The 25,964-nt window shown below is 35.8% G+C and overlaps 1 protein-coding gene across 2 annotated transcripts in view; it reads right to left on the bottom strand.

Annotated features, from left to right (window-relative positions):
- Positions 1-23,967, bottom strand: part of LOC125238235 (ABC transporter G family member 23-like) — a 100,878-nt gene extending 76,911 nt beyond the window's left edge. The window contains exons 1-2 of one of the 2 annotated variants that reach the window (XM_048145510.1): positions 23,728-23,967; positions 14,811-14,829 (exon numbers count right to left, since the gene is read on the bottom strand). The gene's annotated coding sequence lies outside the window, so the exon portion shown is untranslated. The remainder of the gene's footprint in view (positions 1-14,810; positions 14,830-23,727) is intronic. The other variant, XM_048145509.1, reaches the window with a different exon arrangement.
- Between the last annotated feature and the right edge of the window lie 1,997 nt (positions 23,968-25,964).

Below are 25,964 nucleotides of genomic sequence, written 5' to 3'. Positions count from 1 at the left end.
ATATAAACTACTAGCTTTTGCCTGCGGCTTCGCTCGCGTTAGAAAGATACTTGTAAACAGCCTAGCCAGTAGCCTATGTCACTCTTCACCCCTTAACCCAATGCATGATTTTTTCTTTTAACGCGAAATTAATATATGTATGTGATAGACAATGGTTTTATGACTCTGGGAAAAAAAAATTATCATCGATTTTAATACTAAATTAGTGTTAGAAGTTAAATAGGCTAAATCATATTTATACAAATATATAATTATTGGTAAATTTTAGATGAAAAATTTTACTACTATTAGAAAGGTACACTATTTGTGAAACCCCTATGGTAAAATGTTTAAACTTAAAATAAATACTAACTCTGAAAAAATCGGCCTAAATCACATACTAAAAATCGCCATAATCCTGTTTTTTCACACTTTTCCGCCATTTCATCTTAATCCTTAAAAAATAATAGTAAATCATAATACTATTATTTTTTTAATCATTTATTAAATATGTACTAATAAACAGTGAATAATAATCAAGTAATAAATGTAATTTTGGATAGCTACATATTGAGCCACGGGCCATCAAAGATATGATGCATATATACATCATCATGCATTTAAGGGTTAAAGTATCTCCACTTAAAAAAAATCACGTCAATTTGTCGCTCCGTTTTGCCGTCAAAGACGGACAATCAAACAGACGCAAACACTTTTCCATTTATAATATTAGTATGGATTATGTTTATGCAGATTTAGTTGTTTTAAGCAGAAACTAATTTCAATCATTACCTACTCGTAGTATACGTAATACCTATAGGTATGTAACATATGATATCAATGCTCACATAATGTTTAATTGCGAAAAGTCAAAAATTAGTTCACTGCCTATACCTCAATAAAAAAAAATAGAGCATACAAATCTATAATAACCACAATCATATCGATAGCAAATTACTAGTTATTATTTAACGAAGTGAGTGCTCAAATTGTCATAGTCATGTTATACAACTGTAGCCACCAGTCTTGGACTTGACGGACATTCCTTGCATTTAAAGAAGACATTGTTAGACTGGAGTTCATTTATAGTCAGGCTGGTCACTATACTTATAGTGGGCCCTATTCAACATGCTTTATTCATTAAGAATTATGTTTGTGACGAATCACGGGATTTACGTCTATAACGTCTTCTTACAAAGAAAATGCATCTCCGTAGGTACATAAAGAATGAGAAGACTGAGTCACAGATTATTAAGGTACTACTAGATAATATTATTATACACACAAGATAATATTATATAGATTGGAAAAGGACCCACGTTTTGTCATGGTAAACATTTGTTGCTTAGAATAGAGACCCACCTTAGACCACGTCTTTGCCTTTGGCTAGTTTGTGGCCAAGAGTAAGCCCATTTTATAATAATAATAACAAAAAAATGTTGGAAACTTTGTTCACGGGATGTCCACACGCCAGACCGCGTGTTGTTGACTGAAAAAAATGTTGCCCATCTATCGTATAACCTAAGACCTATAAAATCTATTTATGGTTAACAAAGAATTCCAAATCTCGTCATTTCGATATTTCTGCAAATTCAAATATATTGTTTGACACTGAATTTGTTAAAGTTGACGATTCAAGTCACGAGGTTCAAGACCATCCAACACCCTCGACTATTATTTTTGTGTATCCATCAGGACAGGCTAAAGCTCTAAACAGTCTAAACCATACTGCCGAGCAAAAACGACGGGGTGTTATGACGAGTCTGTCTATTTTTCTGTCTGTTTGTCAGTAAGTCTCGGAAAATGTCTTCTAGTAAATTATCCCGATGAACTGATTTTTTCACGTTTTTTTTGTTCGAAAGCTGACTTAGGGCTGGTTTTTCAATCGCCAGATAAATAATATCTGTCAGATAAATGTTGGCTGTCATTGTCATTTATATGTGTGATGAAAAGGATAGTGATAACTTTATCTGGTCCGATATATTTATCTTATGACTCGAAGATTTTTGTCACGGTTTTTAGACTTAACCAAATTTAAACCCCGAATACAGGCATATCGCAAAATGGACGTAAAAAGTAAAAAGTATTTATTATACACACAAAAAAAAAAACTTAAACAGAAATTGAGTTATCTGGGACGTGCACCAAGACTAGCACGTTGTCTCAAGCAAAGACATATACCGGGTGCCCGGTAATTAATGGACAATCTTTTAACCACCAAGATTTCCACCATTTCCATTTAAGGTGCCCACCTTATACTGGTCCAGAAAATCGACTTTAAGGTTTAGTAAAAGTCGCCTGGTTTTCGAGATTTTCACACTTTTTATAAGTTGGTTCTTGTGGTTCTTGGTGGTTAAAAGGTTGTCCATTAATTACCGGGCACCCGGTATAACTCCCTTCAGACAGATCAAGTCTAAGAAAAACACCTCAGTACCATATGATACATGTAGAAAAAGGTACGGTGGCCTAGATGGAGTTAGACCTTTGAGGGATGCTCAGCTAATATTTGCCATTTTAACACATATCAAGCTAAGAATATGGGCCAAATTGTCAAAACTGAGGTTCAAAAGTGTTAAGCCTGTGTCGAGAGATGGCAATCTATGCACTGTGATTACACATTTTACTTCGACAGTAACTCTCTATAATACTCAATCCTCTTTGTCTTAAGTGATCTAAATTATTCAGCTGTCATACGGTCAATCAATAAAATGTCAGACATGTCCCAACAATGGTAGCATTTCTCAACGGTAGGGTCGTTTTCGTAAGGCGGCAGTCTGAATTGGAGCGGAAAGCGTTATTAAATCATATGATGTCAGTAAAATATAAGTAAGTACATATAGATGCTTGGGACTCGAAAAGATAATATGTGGCCGCTAAAAATATATCACATATACTTGAATACGAGTGAATATCTTTAATTTTATAAAGAATGTAATGAAACTTTAATAAAGAAGAAAAGTTATTGCTTTCTAACCGCCACGATTTTGAAATGATGGTTTTAATTGTGTATGATTATGATACCTACATCTTTGCGGAAAGAAAAGAAGAAGAGTCATGGAATGTATGGGTTTCACTACTCCTTTTGTAATAGACTATTCGGACAGTTTGGAGACGGTGTCCCTGAAAAAATTAAGTGTGCAATTATTTATGATTCGGATGCAGCATGTCGAATAGGTCTTACTATAGTTCACTGCGATGACCCAAAATTATTCTTGGGCTTCTACTCTAGTGATATAGATGGCTCTTTTTTGGTCTAGGGTACTACAGCTTACGACTCTTACGACGATGCCGAGCTCACGGAGATCTGCCTAGACTCTATCCGCCTCATAGAAAATTTCTCAACAAGTCGCTAGAACTGCTTCTAGTTCTAGATATAGACATAAATCTTCTAAAGTCACATACAGGTCGAACGCGATTAATTAACATTATTTTACCTTTTTTCCCAACGTTTCGGCCAGTCCGCGACCACGGCCAGTGCAACCTGGGCAAAACGTTGGGAAAAAAGGTAAAATAATGTTAATTAATCGCGTTCGACCTGTATGTGACTTTAAATATGTGTACAAAGCGCGAGAACTTAAAGTGTTATTAATCTTCTATCCGCCCATGGAGAATATCTCTGCTCCGCTTATCGCTTTATTCATAGACACATCCTATTACATTCTCAGACCGATTCAACAGTGAAATTAACCTTGGATTCTGCTCACGTGCCACATTACCCTTGGGCGTATGCTACTGGATCTGCGCAAGAGTTTCAACTGTTTGAAGATGGCCGCTTTAAGTTTGGAGCACGAAAGTTAACGATATAATGGTGCTCCCACACTGGCTGTTATAAATGTTATACACGGTGTAACGTGAGGGAACCGAAAGATTTTAACTACACATTTTTGAGGGCAAAATAAAGATAAAATGTTACATTTTTTCGCCAACAAACTGCTGTGTAGTTTGGCGAAGATTTAAATCGTAATTTGTGTTATGTGTTTTCTGTAATAAAATAAATAAAAAAAAACATGACGTCAAGCAAATTTCGGCAAAAAGTTTTAACTTTTTTAGTTTTTTTTGGATGTATTTTCACATAAAAGGTAGATGTTATTCGTAAACCTGGCACTTAAAATAAAAAGATACATTTTTTTTCTAAAAAAAAAAACTTTTTTGCAATGAGTCACTAGTTATTTTTTAACATCTACCAACGAGGATAGTTAGATTATGTCCGATAACGGCATCATCGCCATCAAAAAGCGTTTTGTTCTGAGAAATAATAAGTAATTGTATATTTTTAAATGCTTATAACTCTGAAAGTAGGCGAAATCCAGAAACGTTTAATATATGACATTTTACTCTTCTAATATGATGAGCAATACGCTGTTGAATTATTCGGTATCCTCATGTGACACCGTGTATAACATGTACATTTATAACAGCCCAGTGTTTGAACCATTAACTTTGGAGCACGAAAGTGAACAATGTAATGTAGAACGATGAATACCTAATAAACTACTTTGAAAAATCTCGGTAACTTCTTAGAATGAAGAAAATAGTTCTATTGAAATTCCGCAACATGGCGCGTAGTCATATATTTAGAATAGAATAGAATAGAATAAACGTTTATTCGTGAACACAGACAAAACAAAGAACACATAATAACAACAAGACAGAAAGTAATGAAGTGCCACGAAATGGCCTCATCTCAGCGTGTTGCTGGTGATTTCCAGCGCTGATCTTCCGATGAGACCATCAAGTGAGAAAGATTCACGGAGGGCAACAGACAGAAGAAATGCAAAACACATATACAAGAAAAATGGACTACAGTTAAAAAGAATAAAATTGAAACCGTTACAAGAAAAATAACAACAGGCTGTGATATAAGCAAGATCTAAGTATACAAAAGAATAATAACAAACAGAACAGGACAGAACACATTAAATTAGTTAAAAGAAAAAAGGAAAGCGTCATACACCAGATCGCACACACAGCGTTCCATCGTTCGTTCGTTCGTTCATCGTATTTCTGGTCAGTCTTTAGATATTTAGTGGATTTTCCTCATTTTGTATCAAAAAAAGTTTCATTTTTAAGATTTGAACTCGGTAGGTAGGTACTTACTTTCTTCATTATTTTGATTTGTAAAAAAAAAAACTTCAAGACCGCGTGCCTCTTAAGTCTCCAAACCTTAAGTGAGTCGTCATTAAATGAGTCACAAGTCGAGTTTTTCGTGTATTTTTGGAACATGACTCAAAATTTTACGTTCTTATCGCGATTTTAAACAAAATAACTTCACGGATCTCTTAAGAGCGGAGAAAGGGTTATTATACACGGTGCTCGTGAGAATTGTGAGAGACTTTAAGAACATATTCCTGATCCCATTTTAAGACTAAAATGTCATATACACTTTTCTAGATTTCACCTAGTTTCAGAGTTATGACCAATTGAAAAAAAAAATATTCTTATTGTTACTCAGTACAAAAGGCTTTTTTAACGATGTTGATGCCATTATGGAGAATTAGTCTCACTATCCTCATTGATAGATGTCCAAAAGTACGAAATAAAAGTTTTCAAAAATGTGGTTTTCAGAAAAAAAAACGTCAAAATTCATTTGAAGTGCTAGTTTTATGAATAACATTTACTTTTTATGTAAAAATAAATTCGAAAACAGTAAAAAAAAAATTAAAAAAAAAATTTTTTTTGACAAAATTTCCTCATGTGAATTAAAAAAAAATTTCCTTTAGCCTCAGAAATGCGTGGTTAAAATGTCTCGCAATGCTCACGAGCACCGTGTATATATTTTAACTTGTCATATCACTTTTAACTTAGGTATTTAGTAGTAGGCTAACTACAAAAACCCTAAGGGCCACTTGCACCAACGAAAATGGAGGGTTAACCCGAGGGTTATTGTGTCCCACCAAAACTTGGAGCGGAATAATAACACGACAAAATGATGTAAGTCGTTTTTGGTATGCATTGCCGAGTTACGTGTTTGTTTTTAATTTTATCGCATTGTATTTCTCACAAAGTTTTCTATGTTTTCAAGGGCGCACGTGTGTAGCAACTATATGGCATGCTTTTGGCTTTGAAGGACAAAAGTTAACGACATGGTACCACGCGGAGAGATAAAGTGGTACTTGAGGTACTCGAAGCTTATGTAAATTAGATCTTGACTCAGTATGTCGAGTACGGAATCCGTGCCAATCGAACAAGTATTAGAAAATAATTTAGAATGTATAACCAGAAAATGTGCCTGAGGCAACCAGTGCCTAGGACAAGAATCATATAGGCCATAGTGGATACCCCCCTCCCAACTGACCGACTGAAATCTTCTCGAGGCTGAGGCGTAGGGTTAGAGCCAGCGTAGCTTTATTTGACGTTCATATGCGCATTGTAATATGCCTACTAGGGTGGAGCGAAAAAACACTTTTCTGGAATTAGCAAACCTAATAGTTATCATTCAATGCCCCTTAGTCTATGAAGCCTTTGTGCAAATTTTCAGCTTTTTAAATCAACATCTTCTGCCTCCGCATTAGGTTTGAAATTTTGAAAATCTCATTCAAACCTGAAAATTCAACTTTTAGATAAAAAAGTTTTTCGGCAGTATTATGTTCAGTATACATTATTGATACATAGTATTACAAGAAACTACCAAAAATTGCGAAAATAGCGTAAAAAATCGCCAATTTTCAGTATTTTAGCGGCTATTTTGGCGAATGTACTGAAACTAGACAAACTTTGGCGATTCTTGAGGCTATTTTCGCAACTTTTTGTAGTTTCTCATAATGATATGTATCAATAACATATACTAAACATAATACTCCCGAATTTTTTTTTATCTAAAAGTTGAATTTTTAGGTTTGTATGAGATTTTCAAAATTTCAAAGGGGCACTGATTAATAACTATTAGGTTTGCTAATTCCAGAAAAGTGTTTTTTCGCTCCACCCTAATGCCTACTTGAAAAATAAATATTTCATTTTCATTTCATTTTTTTTTTCATTAGGTGTAGTGCCCTAGTGTCAGATGCCTACCTCTCGGTTAGTTTAGCGGGACTCGTCATAGGTTTGCCCAATGTTTCAACAATTGCAACATTTCGTAAATTGGAAGGTTTGAGAAAGCTTTTTAGAATTTTATATGGAGAACGAAAGTCCCTCCTGTGATAATATTTTGATGTGACTCGTCAATGTTATACTTAATAATTATTAAATAGGTACCTACTTTCTTTATTAATTCTGATCTGTGACTTGTTCTTTGATCGTATATCTGTACCTACAGGCATTCCTCGAGTTAACTTTTTCGAAATACGTTTATAAATAAGATAGCAATTTCTTATAATATTTTTTCACAACAATATTTTCGACACACGGTACAATACATATACACCGTGTTTTTTTTTGGTTTTCCATTAAATTCGACATCTAGGTTCATTATCTGAACCACTCTGTATATCACTTTAAGTTAAATTCGCAAAAAAAAAAAATCATCATTTTCATACACAATTAATGAATTTATTAGTGTGAGAGACCCTTAAGAATAACATTCAAGTTAGTGTCAAGTTATGGCACATGTCAAAACAAATAACATTAGGAATTGGCAAAGGCGTGTTCAGTAACAACGTTTTTAATAACTCGATTACTCGATAACCGTAAGAGTTAAGACGCTAGTTTCTTAGAGAAATTAATTGTATTTGTTCTAAAGTACCTTCCCCTAAAGTTAACGGAATTCAATAAAACAGGGTGTATATGTATATGCAGCTGCAGTTTGTTGTTGTCAGCTTATTAAGTATGTAAAGAATGTAAATAACACATCAAAACCAGAATTAGACAGATTATGATGTCACAAAATTTACATATTCATTAGGTAGGGTTCCGATGGCATTTTGAATGACTTTCAAACAACCGATGTTAGCAATAAAATTCACTTTAGGTACAGTTATCGCGGCTGTATGGGTTTGTCACACGTGACAAACATAACTGTTCTACATACAATTAGATTAGTTTCAAGTTTCTGATGGGTTGTGAACGCGCATGTGACACTTCTTGACTTGCAGGCGTCCATGGGTTAAGGTGACCGCTTTCCATCAGGCGGACCGTATGCTTATTTTCCACCGATAAAAATAATAATAAAAAAGTTAGATATATTAGGTATATTATATTTTGTGACATTAGGTGCATGGGCAAGCGTGTTAAGGTGATAAGCTATTACCGTCGTCCATGGACAATTGGACACCCTGTAACACCAGAGGGGTTGAAAATAGTATTTTATACAATCGTGATATAATACAAAGCTTTTCAGTCGAGTACCATGTTTAGGCCACGAAGCTTGCTGAGTGGCCTAATAGTACGGTACGAGAGTGAAAAGATTAATTATATCACTATTGTATATAATACTTTTTCTATGAGTCATCATTTTCATCATCATTGGACGAAAAATACATTCAAGTTAAAATTAATGTTAATAGCGTCGTTCACCGTTGTATCAACATCGAATTACCTAGCAACCAATTTTTTGTAATAACCGTCTCTGATTGGTGGATACCGCGATAGATAAAAAAAAATGTGTTTCAGATGCAGAAAAATTTGCCAGGTATCACAAATTAGTATAGAACTTGTATGAAGTTCTATTTTTGAGTTTTTTTTCAGTTAAAGTGTAATGAAATATTATAGTTGACTAAGTGTCAAAGACTATCCAACACAGAAAAGTCAGCACTTATAGTTTACTCTGGGGGCCGATTTTTGAATCTCACTTTCACTAAAATACCGGTTGAAAACGGTGAATTGCCTATTATTTTCAGTGACAATTTTCTGAATTCGAACGCCGTGAGACTCAAAAATCGGCCCCCTGTGGTGTCCTAATTGACAGATTAAAGTCGACGAGTAGAAAAAAGTATTTTAGGATAGGAATCAAGAGTGAACAGGCATCTTCTGCGCGAGCTTACTCCATCGTAGGCCACGTCTTTGCCTTTGGCTGGTCTGTGGCCAAGAATAAGAGTTGTGGTTTCGTTCTTTTTATGAATATAAAGTTCTTATCAGTCTTGAAGGTAGTCAGATAATTCATTCTACAGTTTAGCTGTGAGCATATAACTGATATATTTAGTTCTAAGCTGTGAGGCAGGAAGTTTGTATCACAGTTTACCACTGGATTATATAATAATATTGTCATAGCACAACGTACGAAATTATGCAGGTGCTTATTCGAACAATGCTTACAAGACAGCCATGAGATACCCATCTACTAGGTGTAAAACTGACGTTTTAGGTTCAAGAAATATCACTTTTAACACGCATCGTATCGCTGTGCTATCATCGTAAGCATTATGTACTCGTAAATATAACCTAACCACAAAATTAAAATTTTGAAAAAAACCCCGACCGCGACATATTTTTTCCACCGATTTTCATGAAATATGGCTAAGAACACTAAGAACATTCCCGACTAATTCAGCTTTCAAATAAAAAAAACTAAATCGGTTCATCCGTTCGGGAGCTAACGATGCCACAAACAGACACACAGACAAACAGACAGACGGGCAGATAGACAGACAGAAACGTCAAACTAATAACACCCCATCGTTTTGCGTCGGGGGTTAAAAATAAAATATAAAAAAATAAAAAATATTGGGGACACCTTACACAGATCAACTTAGCCCCAAACTAAGCAAAGCTTGTACTATGAGTGCTAATGCTAAGCGACGATATACATACTTAAATAGATAAATACATACTTATATACATAGAAAACATCCATGACTCAGGAACAAATATCTGTGCTCATCACACAAATAAATGCCCTTTACCGGGATTCGAACCCAGGACCGCGGCTCAGCAGGCAGGGTCACTACCGACTGAGCCAGACCGGTCGTCAAAATAATAACCAAACTTTTTGAATGTAGGTACATTACTATATTGAGTACCTACCTTTTTTTTTGACGGAGTGGGAATTAGGGATTGCAATCCGGTCTGACCTCCAATCCGGATCCGGCCGGATTGGCCTTGAGGATTAAAAGTATCCAAATAGTACCTTTTTTGCATGTTTTCAGCATAATATGATGGTATTTGCTTCACGATTAATAAACCAAAATATTAAAGCTTAGAAAGCAACATTTTTACTAGGTAACAAGTAAATTTTACTATAATACATACATACATACATACAATCACGCCTGTATCCCATAAAGGAGTAGGCAGAGCATATGAAACTACTAAAGCTTCAGGGCCACTCTTGGCAAATAAGGGGTTAAAAGAAAACGAAACTGTGGCATTGCAGTGACAGGTTGCCAGCCTCTCGCCTACACCACAATTTAACCCATATCCCATAGTCACCTTCTACGACACCCACGGGAATAAAGGGGGTGGTGAAATTCTTAACCCGTCACCACACAGGCAAATTTTACTATAATAATCAGTCGCAAATCGAATTCTTTCGTTTGTTTTTAACTTTCATAGTATAACAAAATTATTTTTATGTAACATTTAACAGCAATACCTGCCTATAGAGCTTTTAAGATACGTGCAAGAATAGACACTATAACATGCCTACCAGCATTATGAGATCAGTATTTAAAAAAAAAACATGTATTGTGTTATTTTACAGTTAACTTTACTCACATTTGCATGTGAACAGAGAATAACAAAAAAATATCACAATCATATAATTATATTAAGCATATCTATTACAAGTCAGCGTTAACCTTTTCTCAGTCTGTATAAAAATCCAGTCTCGGATAAAAAAACTACAGTACCTAGCTAAATTGAAGTCAACAAGAGTAATTGACCTTATTATTATTTGCTATTGCTGAATCAACAATATTACTGGTTACGTTTTATTCCTTTTAAAAAATTTAATTTTTAAGCTTTGATTTGTTGTTTTATTATTTTTGTAGCAAATGTAGCAATATGCCCTCATACTTTCAAACTTCAAACTTTTTATTTTGCAAGAATACACGTAAATACATAATAGGTCTTATAAAACTAGGGAAGTGTCAGTGTATTCGACCAACAGGCATGCAAAAAATACTTAAACAGATTAAAAATTGAAGTTATAAAATGTCAACATGTAACTAACCTACCTTCGGAAATTACAAAATAAAACTAACACAAAAACAATATAGGTAAATCAAAATTTGAATTGGAAAAAAAAACAGAAACATGAAGCAAAAAACAAAAAAAATTAAATAGGGGAGTCAAATTTAAAATCCGATTGTCTATGGTCACAACAGTAAGCAAACATGTATTAACCGTTATTTTATTATTTATTAATATTAGATCATAAGATCAGTCATTGCAGTTATTAAAATTAAGAAAATCTGTTATTGAGTAGAAGCTCATTTAAAAACTCAATCAGGTTTTTCTTAAAGACAACTTCGTTATCCGTCAACCTCAGCGATTTCGGCAAGCAGTTATATATTTTCGGCGCCATTGAAAAGAAACTTTTTTGAAAAAGAGCCGATTTACCAGGTGCCCCCGTAAAGTGCCTGAACAGATGCATATTTCTTTTAACAAACATAGCTGTTTCTAGAATATATAAATCAAACACAGTTAACACTTTAAGTTGCTTAAAATATGGTCTACAGCTGTTAGTGCGTCTCAACTTACAAATGGATCTAATACACCGTTTTTGAGCTTTATGGACATCAGTGGCATGGCTGGAGTTCCCCCAGAAAATAATTCCATACCTTAAAGCTGAAGAAATATGGCCATGATAGGCGGACATAATAGCAGTACGGTTAACGACTTTATTTAACATAAATAAATTGTATGAGTATTTAACTAGTTTATTACAAAGAATGTCAGTATGTGTATTCCAATTCATTTTATCGTCAATATGTAATCCTAGAAATTTTGTAGAATGAGTAATAGCTATATTATGATCTCTAAATGTCACACTAGTAAAGTCTTCGGTTTTTCTTTGTCTAAAGCTCATAATTGTTGTTTTTTGCAAATTAATTTTCAAATTATTCTCTTCCAACCAGTGTACTAATCTATCTAAACAACCAGATATTTTATCCCTATCATTAAGCACAATAGTGCAGTCATCAGCATACAACACTGTTGGATGTGGGATAGCTCCTGGGAGGTCGTTAATGTATGCTAAAAAGAGTTAAGGCCCTAAAATGCTGCCTTGGGGCACTCCATACGTAACCAAACTGTCATCAGAAAAATGCTCGGATTCAATCTTGGTAAGATGTGATATTCTGGTTATGTTTGTGCGTTGAGTTCGACCGGTTAGGTATGATTCTATCAAACTATGCACATTACCACTTACACCATATAGGTATAATTTGTCCAGCAGTATTTTGTGGTCAACATAGTCAAAGGCCTTAGTCATATCTATATAGACTGCATAAACTGGACGGCTCTCATCCATCCTCGTGTATATTTTTTGCAATAGTAATGGACAGATTTTTCCTGAAACCTTTTTGTTCATCACACAAAATTTTATTACAAGCGAAAAAAGTATACAGCCGATTGTAAATCGCCTTTTCGAAGATTTTAGAAAATATTGTCAACAGAGCTATAGGTCTATATGAATTCATGTCCATATTGTCACCCTTTTTGAAGAGCGGCTTAATAATTGTAATTTTAAGACTGTCAGGGAAAGATCCTTCTTCTATACACCTATTCAGTATAAAACTTAGTACCGGGGAAATTGTGTTTGCTACTGCTTTAACTACTTTTGTTGTAACAATATCATAGCCCGTGCTAGTAGTGTTTTTAAGATTTCTAATTATTTCAAAAATTTCGTAAGGATCGGTAGGTTTCATGAATAACGAATTGTGTTTATTGTGGGTACGTGATAAGGTTGTGTGTATGGGTTTGTTGCAATTGCTTTTAACCTGATGAACAAAAAAGTCGTTGAATTTTTTAGCAATCTCATTTGCATTAAAAATCTTTTGCCCATCTGCAATAATAGCTGAGATATTTTCTTTTGGAAAATTTGTCTCATTGTTATTTATAATTTTCCAAGTGGCTTTAACTTTGTTTTCAGCTGTCAAGATTTCATAATTATTTTGGCATTTCTTTGTTTGTTCAATCACTTGCCTCAATACTTTTCTCATATTATGCCGAAAACATGTTGTTCTTGTAGTCCTACGTCACCACAGAGGTGCAAAGGGCTTTCACGAGCTCGCGCCAAGCCTTCCTATCTTATAATATTTTGCGGTTTCCAGCCGAAAACAATGGTTGCATTATTTCATTCTCCTCTTCAAATAGTGTGCTAGCAATGTTCCTTTTCGTGTCGCGGTTTCCTCACCAATGGGTGTTTGCTGGCATATACTCCATAGGTCCTGATTTTGGATAGTGTTTGGCCAGAAAACGCAAAGGATCGACCTGAGGGACATGTTGCCGAAAAGTTTTTTTCATATGGCCCTTTGTCACTCTCCACCACTCCACATTTTTCATCCAAATAAACAATACCGGATCCGGTCAAATTTTTGACTTCGGATCCGGTAGCATTGCAATCCCTGAAAAAATGTTGGCATAAATTTTATTTTTTTGCACTAAACTAACACATTTAGTTACATTACCGGATCCGGCCGGATCCGGCGAATTATACCGGATCCAGTAGCATGAAAAAAGCACCGGATCCGGCCGGATTACTGGATCCGCCGGACCGGATTGCAATCCCTAGCCCCTTCCCACTAAACCCACTCCGGCGTTTCATCCTCTTTGCCGTTCGTGAGGGCGCGCTGTGATCGATGTAAGTACCTACCTATTATATGGTTGGTGTCTTTCACGATAACGCGCCAATCACATACAATACGCACTAAAGCACACGTCTTCGTAAATGACACGAACTACATATACAAATGTGTATGTGTATCAGAGCATCACGTTCCGTTTATCTCAAGTTCCGTAAAACAAAGGAAATCTGATCTTCTCCATTGTCCATTGTTTCCTTTATTACTAAACCACGGAACATCCTTGATATTAAACGGCAATCAGGATTGATAATCGTCGATTGTGGTTGCCAAATGGTCACACATAATACAACGTTATCTTTTATTATGTGTATTTGTTTGACATACGCTTTACAGGCCTCTTAGCCGAATGGCATTTCTGCGACTCGAAACGAAAACGAAACGCCCGAAAGGTATTAGTCTGGCTCTGTCGCGCCAATACGCAAGAGCGATAGAGATAGATATCTACGAACGTTTCGTTTCGTGAGCGTTTCGTGAGCGGCTACGCACGCATGACGTGCCGAATGACATTCAGCTGACACAATCCCGCAACACCACAACTACGGGCACATGTAAGCGAAACGCACAACATCAGAAGTATCTTTTAGATGTCCTAAAATTTACAGTGTAAATTAGAATTGGCCCTGTGTTCAACGTGGATAACAGAATAGGGCTTGAAGGCTTAAGGGTCAGAAGTGGCAAAGATAAGAAGAATCCACTGTTGCAAAGCGCTCTTGAAGAAAAACAAAAATATGTCTAAATGCAAAGGCTGGAGCTACGATACGGTCTCCAGCCTCTCTACGACGTGTTTCCAAGTCAAACCTTTCACACTCCATTCTACTTCCATTCACTTTTCTTAGGCCACTTCCAACGTTGTAACGTCAAAAATATGACACGAAAATTATTATGAAACCAAGGTCTTCGAAATTAATAGCAAACTATAGATAGATAGATAGATAGATATATTTATTTCACAACATGATTACAGTACAAATTACATTTATGTCAATTTATAAAAAGTAAAAGAAAATGGAAATATAATATAATTTAGTTAATAAGTTTGATCTCTTTACATGAAGATAAAGGTTGTATTTTACAACCATTTACATACCTACTTAAAATAAGACTTATAAAACGAAATATACTGAAACATAACTCCACGAACTGAGGATTTACCTCAGAATTTATTCTGCTTCTGCAAATAACGTATTCCATGTTAAAACCAATAATTGCTTAGATAGATCAATTCAAATAAAACATTATTTATTGGCATAGGCTATGGTTTTCTTATTTTTCTTTGCACAAAGCAAATACAGATCACGTTGAGCGATCACGTGCAAATTCCGCTGTGGAATGCACAGCTATTTCTACATATAACTTTATATAGGTTTTTATCTTTATGGTCCTAAACCAGATTTTTTTAGAGATATATAGGTACACCTTCAAAAAGCTCGAGCGTAGTAATTTCAAAATTGCATTTTTAAAATTGTTGCCCGTTTTTTACCACACCCTTTCTCCCGTGACTTTTCTTTCATGTATGTATGTATTCTTTATTTGCTAGAATCATTGTACAGCTATTACAGATGACGTTTACATAAAATTATTAGATCTAGCACAATTCTGCCGACTTAAACCATTAAAAATGCCTCGGGTGGCACAGAGACTCGACGAAGAGCTTAACTACTAATGAAAATCTCTAGTTATGAATAATATTGAATATTATTATCATCAGGAGATAGAAGTAAATAAACACAATTTTTGAATATAATGGTGACTCCACACGCTTAGTGTTTGTGACCAATATCAGACACTTGCTAAGCACTATCGAAAATGAACGCGGCATCTCGACGCATGGCGAACGAGATAGTTTGTCAAACACACCTTTGATTTGTGAAAAAAAACTGCCACAGAAGGTATGAGACAGGATCATTAAATTAATAAATTAATATTATAGGACATCCTTACACAGATTATTAAATTAAAACGGGACTTAATCGCGTAAAACTTACGTTTTATATTTAAAAACTCGTACAGCTAGAAGATGTTGATACAACTCCCAGCCAGTCTACCCGTGACCACGGACGTAATGTCATGTCCGAAACGTCGGGTTAAATATAAAACGTAAGTTTTACGCGATTAAGTAACAAATAAATATCAGTGCTCATCACACAAATAACTGCCCTTACCGGGATTCGAACCCGGGACCGCGGCGTAGCAGGCAGGGTCACGACGCGCTAGGCCAGACCGGTCGTCATTATAACCTTAAATATGACATCCTGTACACTCAGATGAAGCAAATCATGGTGTGTACTGAAAGAGACAGATATATAGCTACTACTCTACTCGATCTTCAATCAGTACCTGGCTATAACAATACAGTCTGGGAAACGCCTTGTTCTTTGGAGTTTGTTATTTGGCGTTTGTTGTTTGGTGTTTGTTATTTTGTGTTTGTTGTTTGTCGTTTGCCAATAACTGTCAAGTGTGAGGCACCATTATTATGTAGAACGGGTGACAACTTTAAAATACAAAAATAGAAACGGACACGAGATCATATAAATAACCCAATAATTTATTCTGTGAGTTGACCTCAGACGAATCCTGTCTGCGATTCGAATTTTAAAATTAGTCAAAATTTGATATGGATCAGATATTGTCAGTGAGAGACAGTTTTTGTTTGAAGGAACGTATTTTTGACACTGACATATCACATATCCGATTGTCGTATCTAGAGCTAATATTTGACGTATCGCACATAATTTGAATCGAGCAGAGAGTCAGTAGTAAAAGTGTTTCATGATCAGTGATCGGGGATTTGGATGCCACACTGTAAGTAAAACAGTCATGTTTCATAATTTATTTATGTCATACGAGCAGTAGGTAATAACAATGATGATTTGATGTGGTATTTAAAACGCTGACCCGTAATAGAAGTAGATCACTGTTCATTATATACATACATGATGACCTGGATATTTAGGTAATTGGATACACAGTCAGCCTAGCTTATATGTGTTATATTTTTATAGAAATTTGACGCTTATGATTAGGGTAAACTCGCCTCATTCGGTGACACGCCTAATTCCGTGAAACAACCATAAATCGTCTTTCGGAATAGCCCTTCAAAGCTTGTATCACCGAATTAGGCGTGTCACCGAATGAGGCAAGTTTTTCCACGCTTCGTCATTTTGCGAATTTTTATGCCCTTACCGGTATTCGAACCCAGGACCGCGACTTAGCCGGCAGGGTCACTAACGACTGAGACCGGTCCTCAGATATTAGTGAACATAGATTAAAATCGTCGTCGGCGTGTGGTCAACCGACCTAACGGCGCAACAGAGAACTGTCACTAGTAAAAGTGTTGTGTGACCATCCTTGACGCCGCTAACGCATGGTAGTTTACCGCCAGGCGACCCGAGAAAGCGGAACACGGGTTAGCCACATTAATAACCTAGGTTGATAATGTGGCTGTGGTAAATATGTGTTTAAGTCTATTCTTGCAGTGGAGGAAACTTAAATTACGGGCTAAAAGTTACCTGTCGGCCTAGCCAAGTGACAATCGTTGACGCTTTTTTCGACACCGAAAGGGGAACTGATTATTTTTGCGCTCCTATTACTAGCCACTTTTATCATAAAGCGTTTGCTGATAGCGTAGCTGGTTAGCGTGTTTCCGCGCAATGATAGCTTAAATTACGGGCTAAAAGTTACCTGGTGCGCAATCCGCGCTCGTTAGTTCCTGCCGGCGTCCACTGGGCGCAACGCAACGCCAGCGTTCGTCCGGCGCGCGGCGCACCGCTATCGTTGCGCTCCGCTGACGCTCCGCTACTGCTCCGCATACGCTATCAAAACGCGCATGTGTGGAAGAGTTTTAAAACAGACTGCGTTAGGCTCTGTCGTGCCAATACGGAAGAGTGATCTAGAGATAGTTACCTACGATAACATTATTATAGGCTACTTGCCTTCTAGTCAAATCAGCTTCTTTTTAAGAACTGTCAAAACGAATTTGAACGATTTGCTAATATGGAATTAATATGAAATTGTGCCGAATGACGTCACGGTCAACTGATTTATTTTATATCTTTGTATCCGGCTTATAAAATAGAAATTGGGTTTAAAAATAACTTCTGTCCATGTTTTTCTTATAAATATCTGATGTTTTTTTTCGCAATATCTTTTAACTGAGTTGTTCTTGATGGCCATTTTTTTCTCAATAAATCTAGTAAACAACACTAGTGCCTGCCTACTACTACTACTACTACTACTACTACTACTACTACTACGCCTACTACCCACTACGCGACTAACTAGTGCGCCTGTGTGGTGACGGGTTAAGAATTTCACCACCCCCTTTCTTCCCGTGGGTGGGTGGGTGTAGAAGGCGACTGTGGGATTGGGTTAAATTGTGGCGTAGGCGAGAGGCTGGCAACCTGTCACTGCAATGTCACAGTTTCGTTTTCTTTCAACACCTTATTTGCCAAAAGTGGCACTGAAGCTTTAGTAGTTTCATGTGCTCTGCCTACCCCTTTATGGGATACAGGCGTGATTGTATGTATGTATGTACAACACTAGTATTTTTAACTAAAATTCCCAAATTGAAAAGGGGGGCTCCTTTCCATTTTAGCATTTTCGCTCCTGTAGCGTCTTAAGCTTTTAGTGACTGCAGGACTCTAAAAATCTTTCATAACTAAAATAACTTTATATTACGCATAAATATAATGTTTAGTTCTACAGTCTGTTTTATAAGTTTTCTTTCAAAATATGTAATTTATGTGTTCACTAAGCTCTAATACACATAACGTGGGACCGAAAGTGTTTAGTTTACGGTTGTGAAACGCAGTTGGGCAAAACGGTAATCGACCTAGTTCGCACTGAACCGATTTTGATGAGATTCGCCGCTTCGCTCTTTTTGCAAGTTAAATTTAAATAGTATTGGCGTATTTGCTTTTAATATCTATAGTATATTATAGTAAGCATTCTCTTTAAATAATAAACGTATGAGGCGTCTCGAGCAAGCCTCTAACCCCCATCTGGGGGAGCATACAACTGCCGTGAGTGTGGACGAGGGGTCCTCTCTCGAATTGGGCTATACAGCTACGAACGCAAGTGTCGTAAGGATGCTGCTTAAATCATCTGTTATAGATTCAAATGCCTATTATTTTATGCATTATAAGGGCGAAACCATATGCCTACAGCGTGTATGTTAAATATTACCTCAAACTTTAACAAGACCAAGGTTTTAGGGCTAAGAACCCAGTAACTATAAGTTTGGTAACTACTGGAGCGTAATTAATTTTTGAAAAAATATTGAGCAACAATGTGTTGGGTGTGATGGCTCGGCCATGTGGAGAGGATGGGGAAGATCGTGCGGCCAAAAGAGCTCACCTGTGGCGATCTACTTAAAAATGGCCGGTCGGAAGGCCCAAGTACCGATGGATCGATAAGATCCAGAAATACCTGTATGACTTTCAAGTGACCGAGTGGAACCAGATCGCACAGGATAGGACCGAATGGCGGAATTTAGTGTCGGAGACCAAGATCCAGAGCCATCGCGGTAGCAGTACTAGTAGTAGTAATGTGTTGCGTGCACCTATTTGACATCTGGAAGACGCGGAACAGTTACATCCCACCCTCGTCGTTGAGATCTCGCAACCTTACTCAACTCTACACAAGAACAGATTATATTCCCTAGTATGATATGATGCCCGTGTGGTGACGGGTTAAGAATTTCATCACCCCTTTTCTTCTCGTGGGTGTCGTAGAAGTCGACTGTGGGTTAAATTGCGGCGTAAACGATAGGCTGGCAACCTGTCACTGCAATGTCACAATTTCGTTTTTTTTAACGCCTTAATTGTCTCTCTGTGGGATACAGGCGTGGTTATATGTATAGGTAATCCAAGATAAAAGTTTGCAACGATTTTCACAGCCTCGTGCAAATGTTATTTTATTTTAAACGCCACACTTTGATGAAATTATGACGTTTTCTTACAGAGGCAGGACTATTAAAAGCGTTGGAGACATATCTTGGCCGGACTCTATATACGAGTATGTATGATAATTATGGATTTCTATTTTTATTTCTACTCTTCATAACATACTATTTTAATACCTAGAAGTTTTCTCGTTATCTATGTGAAGTATTTCTTTATATCTGTGTGAATAAAATGGGAAGTATTTTCCCTTTATTGCGTAAAAAAAGTTGATTTTACTATTGTATTTATTCATAATTCGTCATATTTATGACTTCGCATAATATATTGGTTATAAAATTACCGTCAATTCTACTGTGCAAATGAAATATTACATCCATAAATACATTAAATGGCAATTAAATTAATCAATAATCATCTATTAATGATTATTTACGGAAAACATGATTAATTACAGTTAATAAAGAAAGAAAGAAAGAAAGAAAAGGCATTTATTGCAACCAAAAAGAAAAAATAATAATAAATGACACTTACATACTAAACAGTACAGTTATATGGGGTTTGGTTTGTGGTTGCAACACCACTGATTAATTACAGTTAATGTGGTTATTATGCTATTAAATATGAAATATTGCAATTTTAACAAAAAACCAAGTGTTTGTCGTCCGTCGAGAGTTCCGTACAAGTTATATAATTTAGATTTAGATTATTTTTATTTCATGATAAAAAATTAAACTACTGCGAATATTTGCTACATGTCGAAATGGTGTTTATCTTGTAATCATCATAGTCAAACATTACATAATAAATTCTAAATTATAAATGAGTTGTGTCGTCATTTACAAAGAAAAAATAAGTCATGCCAATATTTTTTTTTTTACTATACACTTTTTTTGGTACCTACCTCTATATAATATGATTAATATGTGCTATAAAATTTATAATTTATTTCTACAAATTAAATTAAAGCCGATGCCAGCGTAATGAATTTTGAATCGTCCATAATGTCATTGTGTAAAATATCGAATAAAAATTAAATTATCGCAAAAAGACAATGTGAATTATATGTAGGTACCCATTTATTTTTTAAATACATATTTTATACTTTACTTATCCTATTTGCCAAAATGTATGGGAAGGTTCTATATTTAAAGAAAGTAAACTATATTAAAAAAACTATTAATAAGCTACATTAAAAAAATACATTCTAAAAACAAAGAATACCAATAATTCCCGATAAAAATAAAATCAAAAAACCTTAAAATGTGTCGTGTTGTTCCAAAAGGAACAAAATGCACGAGAGACTTGTTCCGAGAGTAGTTTTTCTGGTCACCATAAATTGGGTTGTTTACAGAAATGCACACTTCAAATATGATATCGAATTTAGGACAGGCGGTAAAATTTAAATAATAAATTCTGTCAAACAAGTCTGTCAGTAAATAAGAACAAAGAAAACTATATGAATCCTTTTCTTTAGGGTGCTAGAGAAAAGGATAGCTATAGTTTTCTTTGTTATTATTTACTGACAGACTTGTTTGACAGAGTATACCTATACATGGTGAAATAAAAAGGCCCGTTCAAACTTTTGCATAGTGACTTTTGAGGTCATAATGAACAACTTTTATTATGGGACCAATGCTGAAATCGGAAAAAAAAATTGTTCCATAAAATTGAGTGGCATCATGACATCCATGACAGTCGAAATGTATGCGTAACAGACAATTTATTTGCGATTTCAGCATTAGTCTCGAAGTAAATCTTTTTCAGTACAGATGGTGTTTTTTTACGCACTAGTGCGAGAAGTGGTTCATTATATGCGAGGTCGAAACTTCGGAGGCTCATCTGTACTGAAAAACGTCGTACGATACACGTGCGAAAGGGAAATTCGTAACTCGTGTCTATTTAAAACACGACCGAAGGGAGGATTTATCGCCACTCGTTTGGAACTTCCTTTTTTACGCACTTGTATCGAATGTACTATTTAAGGTTTGTAAGACGCAGCTTACTAAGTTATGATTTTATAGTATTTTCGTATTCATTTTTTTTGTAATAATTATTAAATTGAATTGCATATATAATTAAGATTTTATTTTGTGAATTTTGACATTGTGATTTTAATATTCCTTATTACTTTTCTTATGACTGTATACAATTTTCCTACATGTTTAAATTATTATAATATTTTTAAGATATTTACCAATGTGTACATGCACTCTTGCTTTGCTTTAGTGAAACGATTTATAATAACTGTAACACCTATAATTATAACCATGGTTGAAATAAAGTATTATGATTATGATTATGGTGCCGATCTGTCCGTATCAAAACATATTTTTTATACATACATACAAAAACTGACGCCTGTATCCCAAACAGGATAGGCAGAGCACATAAAACTGCTAAAATTTCTGTTGCCACTCTTGGCAATTAACTGGTTGAAAAAAAAAACCGAATGACCGACAGGTTGCCAACATGCCAGTCCATCGCCCACACCACAATGGAACCCATATTCCACACTCGACCTCTTATCAACCGACGTGAAGAAAGGGGATGATGCTGAAATTCTTAACGTGTTGTCACACGAGAGCTGATACCGATCAGTCAGTGTCCATATCGTTTTTGGACTTTTTGGTTGAATAATTATTTACTTATCACTGAAACTATGCAGTCACCTCGCGATTCCTGTATAAATTGCAATGGGGTTTTATATGAGCAAATTTTTAAACAAAAAAGAAATATATTAAAGACAATAGAAAACAGAAGAGGCGTACTAGTTGGACATCTGCTACGACACGACCTGTTTCTCAAAAACATCGTAGAAGGAAAAGTAGAAGGAAAGAGGGGAAGAGGAAGACCTAGGAGAAACTATTTCACCCAAATTAAAGAAAAGGTTCAGGTCGTGTCGTACCAGAAGGTGAAGGAGTTGGCAGAGGACCGGACGAGTTGGAGATTGCTCCACCGACAAGAGCACAGCTCTTAAGTTAGAAGAAGACATACTACACGAACAGGAAATATCTAAAATCTGTAAATTTTTAATAATCTGTACCGTTAAATTATCGTGTGGTGACGGGTTAAGAATTTCACCAGCCCTTTCTCGTCCCGTAATAATTATGTAATTTTAAAAACCTCTAATTTCGTTTTCTTTCAACCCCTTATTTACCAAGTACACTGGAGTACATGTGCTCTGCCTACCCCCTTCATGGGATACAGGCGTGATTGTATGTATGTATGTAGGTATGTAATATGTACGGAACTGTCAGTGGGCGAAACTGACCCGAACTTGGTTGCTTTTTTTAATATCCTACATATTACAGGAAAACCTGTGTTTTTTTAAATATTTACATAAGACGCACTCTTGCACAGTGGTGATTGTGGTGACTCATCCGAAAGTGATGAAATGCACAAAAGTGACTTTAAACTTTAAAGTTTACACTTTCGTTTCAAGTTTAAACTTAGAGTGAACGTCAAAAAATGTAGAACCTTTAGGGTAACTTTGTATCTAATTCACTTGAAAGTCTAATTTTAAAAACAGGTGAAAATATATTTAGAGGTGAAAACTGTATACATTTTTAGTCAGAGGGGCGATTTTTGAATCTCGCATACGGGATTTTGTCACTAAAATACCGGTTGAAAACTGACTTGCTTATTATTTTCGGAGACAATTTTCTGAATTCGAACGCGTGAGACTCAAAAATCGATCCCCAGGTGAAAATATATAGGTATACATTTTTAGTCATGGTTAGGAATTATAATAGAATTCCAGAAAATGTAACAAATTATGTCCTACTGATGCTTATGCTGTCTTGTCGCTGCACCTGTTTCTAATACCTTCAAACAACTAATGATTATTTATTTACATACCGGCGATCTCGGAAGCCAGCTGTAACGATTTCGCTAAAATTTGTTATGTTGGGGGTTTTGGGGGGTGAAACTCGATCTAGGTCCCAGGAAACCGAGCAAAAATAAGTAAATAAATAAATTAAACATACCTATTACCTGTTACAAAAATCGAAATAGTGCTTCAGTGCCTTTATTTATGTATTTAGTCAATGACTAACTGAAATATATTTCTAACTTATAACAAAATTTAAAGTAAACAGTGCCCATTGACAACATTATCCGCAAGACCGAACAATGCTTTCATAACAACTTAAAAAACAAAAACTCACCACTCGAAAAAATGTTTCACCTCCTTTTACTTTTGTAGTAACAATCAAATATATCACTAGCACCAATAATTAGTCAAAAACTAAAACAACAAACACAAAACGAATATTATTAAGTCAATTGAAAGTTTTTAAATTCACGTTGCCGCCAAAGTGACAGCTAGGTTTTTTTTTCTAAATGGCGTCGGGCGCGCGCCGTGGTCCGTTCTATACTGCCAGTGCGCGCACTCTCTCTCCACAGAGTTAGTAAACCTTGAGATCTGGCAAGTCTGTTTGCTGATCTGTTGGCAGTGTAATCTCAAGCCCGAGTCTCAAGCTCATTATGTACAGTGTAATTATTGCGCGAATTATGTAATGTTTATCTTTTTAAAAACTCCACTCATTATTGGTATTTATCTTGTAATAGGTGATTTGGTTCATCCTCGTCATCGATGGTAAACCAAAACACCTATTTAATGATATACTTATAATTAATTTAAATTTTCCAAAAGATTTGCCAACGCGCATGTGTCACCTCTGAACTTGCAGGCTGGAGGCTATTCTAGGCTATGGCGGTTATTTGCCATCGGGCCGTATGCTTGTTTGCCAACGTAATTGTATTGAAAAATATATAAATATGTAGGTAAACTTTGGCACATACAGTAGGTCCGTAGAAAAATGCTATAAATATTAGCGCAAAGAATCCGTCTCGGAAAAAAAATTCTAAAGTTCGCGCCTTTTTTATTGAAAAACTGGATTTGCCAGAGCAAAAATAATTCGAGGGGTTAGAGGTAAAACCCGATAAATCGAGATATATTTTCATAGAAATAACAACGTTATGGAAATTGCACATAGATCGAATTACAAAAACAATGTTGCTCAACTTATCGGGTTTGACCACTAACCCGTAAGTGAAAACACTAGGAAATTTAGCTTACTTCTTCTGTAACCCAAAAAATATTCCACATGACGTATTTTTCACAGTGGTTCACCAAAGCTTATAGCTTCCTGGAAGCTCGTGATTAATTCTAATTTATTATGAATCATCCGCCCAGTATTATAAGTAAATATCTGTAATTTTAATAAAGTTTTTTGAGGTGCTTTTGTCAAATTGTGTCATTTTTGACATGTGCTGTATTGAATTGACAGGTGTCATTTTTTTTCTGACCGGTGGCCATCAGAAATAAAGTGTCTACAGTGACAGGATTCAGCTCACAAATAGAGACAACTTGAACGATCCATAATTTATTTTTGGCTTTTACGTGCATTTATAAAAGCGTGTTTTATAGTGTTTTTTAAACTATTAATTTATTTTATACTTTTTAGTCATTAATAATGAAATACTTTTAACATTTATACATAAATTTATTTCAAGTAGGCGGATTTTACATGCCATTTGTGGCTTAACGTGTACTTATTGCTAATTGCTACTTAATAATAACTAGCGGCTACCTTCTTATTACGGTATTATCATAAAAATGTTTATACCTAGTAAGTTATCCGTAAAAGATAGACAATATAGACATGTGCCATCGCGGACTTTTTGAAGACATTAGAGAGACATACTTTCGCCATACATTGTTTTGAAGCTCTCAGCTAGTGGGATTTTGTTTGACTCGATTAGAAAATATTGTCACATTTCAACTAATTCAAACAAAATTTAAGTATTTCTTTTTTGCCGAGCCCCCCCTTTATTTGCTCTTAAGGGTCACAGGAAAACCATTACCCAACTTATTTTAAATACAACGTTGATCTTTCTTTTATGCGGAGGCTTCGCCCCCCGAGCCCCCTTTGTTTGCTCTAAGAGCATGTTCAGATGACAAGCGCTCAACGCGCGTTTTGATAACGCGCGTTTACAACTACATAACAACTTATTCAGGCTGTACACATGCTAACGCGCGTTTTATTAATACGCGCGTTGAACGCTGCGCTAGCGCTCGACTGTTGTCAGCGCGCGTCAACGCGCGCTTTGAGATCATTGGTTTTCTATGTTTCCGTTCAGTTGAGCGCGCGTTTTCGACGCGGATGGACGTATTTTAGGGTTCATCGGGTCGTCCAGAAATCGTCCGAAATGGAAACCGAAGCTTTTGATACGGAATTATTTATAGACGAAATAGAGAAACGTCCTGCGATATGGGATATGACAAGTATGACATGTCTTTCAGTCAGCGTGGTTGACAAAAGTAGGTGGACCCAATATCGCCGTCTTCTGGCGCGTCGTTTCAACCGTCGGTATAATATCACCGTTAAAACTGTTCCTA

The sequence above is a fragment of the Leguminivora glycinivorella genome, chromosome 23 (assembly GCF_023078275.1).
Source record: "Leguminivora glycinivorella isolate SPB_JAAS2020 chromosome 23, LegGlyc_1.1, whole genome shotgun sequence".
In the NCBI taxonomy this organism is placed as follows: domain Eukaryota; kingdom Metazoa; phylum Arthropoda; class Insecta; order Lepidoptera; family Tortricidae; genus Leguminivora; species Leguminivora glycinivorella.
The sequence above is the reverse complement of the archived record's forward strand: the minus strand, read 5'-3'. Positions and strand labels throughout refer to the sequence as shown.